Here is a 5,645-nt window from a genome sequence, read left to right as displayed (position 1 = left end):
ATCACATGGGGAAGGACTGAGTGTGCTAGCTCTGGCCTCTCTTACTTTTCTTACAGCTACTAGTACCACTTCCAGATAGCCCATTAAGTCATTATCCATTAATCTGTGGATAGATTAATACATTCATGAGGGCTCCGCCTCTTAAAGGCCCCAGCTCTTAAAGGCCCCACCTCTCAATACGTCACACTGAGGATTAAGTTTCAAGGTAAGTGTTGGAGGGGACAAACATTCAAATCATAGCACTGTCCTTTTGTTAATAAAATAACTGTTTCACCTTTCTTTCCTTTAACCAGTCTAAAACCTGCCGGGAGGTGGGGCAAGAACCATGATTTAGATTCGAAGTCAATGCTTGTTGTTTAAATGTAAAAACTTCTGGGGCCCATAGAATTTAGAATAGTAGAGAATCAAAACTGGGGGAATGAATAAAAAAAAACCAAAAACGAAACCCCTCACTTTTTACAAACTAGATATTTGTTGATTGTCTACTTAGAATCAATTTCTTTGTATTTCTTGATAACAAATGGCAAATTTTTAGGGGTAGCTGCATCTCTCACACAGCTGAGATGCTTCTGGGGTAGCAGTCCCTGTCAGTCTAATCAGAGTAAAAATGCAAGTACTTTGCTTAAAATGTAGGGCAGACACATTGTCTCTGAATGTGCATCCTCAGATGTCAGCAGCATCTGGTGACCAGGAACATGGATGACTGAGGTTGGTGCCAACCTCCAGCGTGGAGAGAAGAAGAGAATCTGGTCTCTAATTGGGGTCACCTAGACGGAGGCAGAAGCCACCCCAAAGCCTGCTTTACTTTGGACTCTCACAATCCCCATGTCAGAAAATCACTGTCCTTTAAATATTTTTTGAGCTTAAGTAGTTTCTGTCCTTGCAATATAAGTAGTTCTAATGAATACAAAACGTTACATGTCTCTCCTCTCCCATAATTATCTGAGAACAGGAACCCAAAGCCCTGAATCAAGAAACAAATTTGTGACAAAGAGGAAAGTAGAACCCAGGTCTCTGCATTCCTGGTCCAGATCCCTTTGTTAAATCAAACCTTATCACCAGCATTTTCAGTGTTGCTGTTCCACTTCTAAGCAGAGATGTGATCATTTACAAAAAATGTTTTAAACATCTTAGCATTTCACGGATTTACTACTTGATATTGAATTTGAATATATATTGCAATATGGCCCAACAATTATTTAAATTTATGTAGATGAGGCTTGTAAAGATAATATACTAATGTATGTGGCACAGCATTTGAATTGGGCTTTTGAGATCTACTTGTTTATTTGCTTGTTTAAGCAGGGCTGTAACTTTAGCATCATTGACCTTACTATTTCTTTTCCCTTGAAAATTGTTGAGAGCAGATTATAGGAAAGTGTAGTACGTTCATAATTCCAGGTACAGAATATCTAGTTCTATAAAACCTGATGGAAACCGTATATTGACTGCCACTTAGTAGCCATATGGTTAAGATGAAACACTATTGAGAGTTCACAAAAACAGCATTAGATAATTTGCACTGTAGTCAGCTTTAATTAAACTTTTGATAGGCATGCAGAGCTGTGTTATCAAAGTAATATAGAAATGTTCAGGCATATATGATACATGTTTGGCTGCAAAACATAGCATAGCATTCTCAAATTCTCTCTAGGGTTGATGTATCCCCCTGACAATAAATTATTTAGTAATATAACTGCATGTTGGCCAGTGATCCCCTGATGAAGCGTGTATGGCAAGTCATGCTTACCATGGTAAGCTCTGTTAAGTGTCTTGCAGTCTAAATAAACTCCCTGCAATGACTTGGGAGCCAGTATGAGGCAAAGTTTATCATTTTTGGTTCCTTGTGAAGAATCAGTAAGAACATTGTTTGCCTCTGCAAACAAGTGCTTTTGATGGGTCCTGGTCCCTGAAGTCAGTAGAGAGTACCAAATGCTTAATATTGGGAGGTTAAGAATGTCTCTTTTAACTTATGCTTTCTAATATGCTGTTCTTTCCTGCTCTTCACGTCTCCATGAACAACAGCTGCATACACATCACTTACCCTGACACTTGGAAAACAGACCAGCAGCCTTTTCTATTCCTACCATAAATGCCACTCAGTGAACCAGCCACTAGGTCATGCTCATGGGCAATGCAATCTGTTCCTCCCTCCTGGGCTCCAGCCTCACTTTCATAATGACTGGAGGGAGAGCTGTCCCTTGGGGAATTTGTTGTTCTACACTTAGACTTTTGGCAGCTGGTAAACCCAAAACCATTATTTTTCAAATAAGCTGGTTATGATACAGACACAAAATTTCTAAGTTGGAAAATTTTGTTAAGCCAGGATCAAATTTCAATTGATGGAATTCACTTCTCTATAATTTATAAGGTGATACTTAATCATGAAAAATATCCTGATGCTTTTATTTGGTTGCATAGAATATAATGCTTTTAAGAACACCTCTACCCCAACTAATCCTCTCTCATATGTTCATAAAGAAAACCCATCCTCCCTTCCTAGGCATTGTAAGGGGCATACAACAAAACTCTCAAAGTTGGTATGAAAGAGCCAGTGGAGAAACTTGAAGATAAAGATTGGGAAGCACTGCAAACATAAGCCATGGCAGAAGATAAATTAGCTCTAAAATTATTTTGTTAATCACTAGAAATATAGGAATAATTGTACAAAGAATCTCAGCAGATTTCACATTTTAAAAGTAGGCTGCATCACACCATTTTGAAATTATGAACTAATGCTATTTTCTTCAAGTGCTCAGAAAGCCATACCTATAGTCCAAATGGTCCACCTCTCAAACTGTACATAGATTATATTTAGACAGAAGGATGTGGGTAAGATATGTGGTTTATCACGCTCACAATGCCAGTTCATGAAAAAGCTTCTCTTTTTAAAGCATCTTCGTCCTTCATGAATTCAATCTAAAAAAGGTGAGAATGCACACCCTAAGCATTCCTTTCTGCCCTTAAAATCCATTCTGAATTTGACATTCAGTGCTATTAGCCCAATGTTTGGCATAAAGAAAGTAGGACCTTCATAAATATTTGTTGGTGAGATGAATAAATAAATGAATGACTCCCTTTTGGAATTTGTCCTGCTTTGTCGTGTTCTGCCTCCAAGAAAGGGAATTCCACTGGTGCTGTCACGGATTAGACTAGTTGGCCTTGGGTTTTCCTCTGCAATTTCTTTCTTTTTTTTTTTTTCATTCAATTGTCACTTTATTGCAAGATGGTAGAATTAATTGCAAATTTAAACTATAATCTGGTAATCTTTAGTCAGGCTGCAAGTTTTTATAAAGACAAGCTGCTTATTCAGAAGTGATCATGGAACAACTCAAAGGCAGAGTAAGAAGGATGAGAAACATTTGACTGGCCGATAGAGATTTTGTTCTCTTACTATATGAAACAAACTTTTCATTTTTAGGAAGGGTAAACTATAACTTCAGTAGACATCAATACAGAAAGATTTCGTCAAATAGACTAGTTTCCATTTAGTCTGTCAACTGTTTCTAGCTGTCTCAATTGGGATAGATTCATTTACATAACCAGGGGTGCTTGAGCCTTCTTTGCCAGCAGCTTTAGGTCCGCAATGCACTTGGCAACTGTCTCCTTTTCCTGCTCTGCGGAGATGCTTTGCACCACGTGCTTTTCCACCCAATTTATCATGTGCTCTTGTTCCTTTCGACGCGTCATGTTCTGCACAGCTATATGATAGTCCAGGCGACTCTTTACTTCCTTATATACTCTATATAGTCGTTCCCGGTAAGTAACCTCCAAAGCCATAGCAATGTTATTCCTTTGCACATCAAAAAGGTAATGGCGCTTCTGAGTCAGTGCCTGCTGTGACTTCTCCATATCAATTGCATTCTGGATTTGCTGGATGGAAGACTGCTTCGCCTCTTCTAGTTGGGCAAGTTTTTGCTCATTGATTTTATCAGCATATGCCGCAACAAAGGGACCATATTTTTTAATTCCATAGACCATTATCCCTATTAATGACATGGCAGTGAAGGTCTCTGCGGTAATCACATATATTTCTTTGGATAAAGCATACAAGATAAGCCCAGTTCCGAGCACATAGGGTCCTGTTACACCAGTTTTAGGATAAAGAAACTGGAAGAATTCCTCAGGGATCAGTCCATAACGAACTTTTCCTCCATATTCAGGAAGAGGTGGTAGAGGGGCAAGGTGTGGCTGCCCTGTATGGAAGGTCCTTGTTGCCTGCAATACTCCTGGACCTAGGAAGGCTGCATTCTTCAGAGACGGGGCCGCTGTGGCGGCGGCGGAAAGTACCACCCGGGAGAGCATGGTCAGCGAAGGTGCAGGTAGCAATCTTAGAGCAATTTCATTTCAACGAGTGTTCCCCAAGTCTAATATGTGGTAGAAAAGTCCGTGTTGCTCAGCCTAATGATCCTGACTACAAAGAGGATGTGCTTTGCAGTCAGCCAGGCCTACCTTGGAGTCCCTGCTCTGCTCTCTCTCACCAGCTGTGTGAAATCAAGCACTGAGACCATTTTCTCATTTGTAACAAGTGTGCGAGGGCACCTCTCTGCTAGGCTGGCTGGGAGCACTGAATGAGATAACATATTTAAATAATTTAACATACTGCTTAGCTCACAGGAAACATATAGTACATTTATTATTATTTTAATTTTGCACCTGTGAGAAAGAATTTTGCTTTCTAAAGTTTATTTTCATAAGCCTCCCAGCCCCTGAGAGTGTCCATTTTCCTTTCTCTTTGGAGGTGCAGTGACCATGAGTACTGCATATAATATTCCAGGGACTATTCACTGTTGTTTTGAATGACATATACAGCATTAATATCTGCTATCTGCTCTTTTTGTCTAGGGCAATATATTGGGATCTTTTATTTAGGGAGCAGCAAGACCTTCATATTACAAACATTATTTGGATATTTCTTCTAAAATGCAATTCTTCCCATATGTCCAAGACATAGCTCACCTGACCACTTGAATGTATTATTATTTAATTAACTGTTTCAGTTTTATGTTTCAAATCTTCCTTCTATCTGGGAAAATTGAATGATATTTTCAATGCTGAGAATTTTATGAAAATATTAATCATGATCAGCAATGGCAATATGAAGAACTATTGTTAGAAGAGCTCCTACGAACTCTATTTTTTATATTTGGCTTTTAAACCTTTTTCCCATAATGGTGGTTGAGGTTGGTTTATGTTTTTGTTTTTATAGTAAATTTGTATATGATAATAACATTGACTATCTGTCATTTCTCACAAAATTTTTTAGTTTGCTTGGTTTTAATTTTGTTAATATATCTTTGACGTGTAGACATTCTATGTTTTCATCTCATTGAACTTTGTTGTGTTTTTTCCCTCTTTGTGATTTCTTTTGTTGCTGTTGAACTTGGAAGTTCTATTCGTACCGAGTTCGATTAAAAATTCACCAGCATTTTCATCTAGGTATCAATAATAGTCATTTCAAAAAATTCATTGCATTAAATTTATGACTCCATCTACCATCTTTTTGTGTATGTAATACCTGAGAATATGACTTAAAAATAGGTATCCAATTATCTTAGCACCATTTATTGAAGTTATTTCTTTCTCCACTGATCTGATTTATAAAGCCAAGCTTATATAGTCAGTTTAAAAATATATATGTCGGC

At 38.1% G+C, this 5,645-nt stretch overlaps 1 pseudogene; it reads right to left on the bottom strand.

Annotated features, from left to right (window-relative positions):
- Positions 1–3,180: 3,180 nt before the first annotated feature.
- LOC701105 (ATP synthase peripheral stalk subunit b, mitochondrial) lies at positions 3,181–4,333 on the bottom strand (annotated as a pseudogene).
- Positions 4,334–5,645: the final 1,312 nt, after the last annotated feature.

The sequence above is a fragment of the Macaca mulatta genome, chromosome 5, assembly GCF_049350105.2.
Source record: "Macaca mulatta isolate MMU2019108-1 chromosome 5, T2T-MMU8v2.0, whole genome shotgun sequence".
Classification (NCBI taxonomy): domain Eukaryota; kingdom Metazoa; phylum Chordata; class Mammalia; order Primates; family Cercopithecidae; genus Macaca; species Macaca mulatta.
Note: the sequence above shows the minus strand (reverse complement) of the source record. Positions and strands in the feature narration are given on the sequence as shown.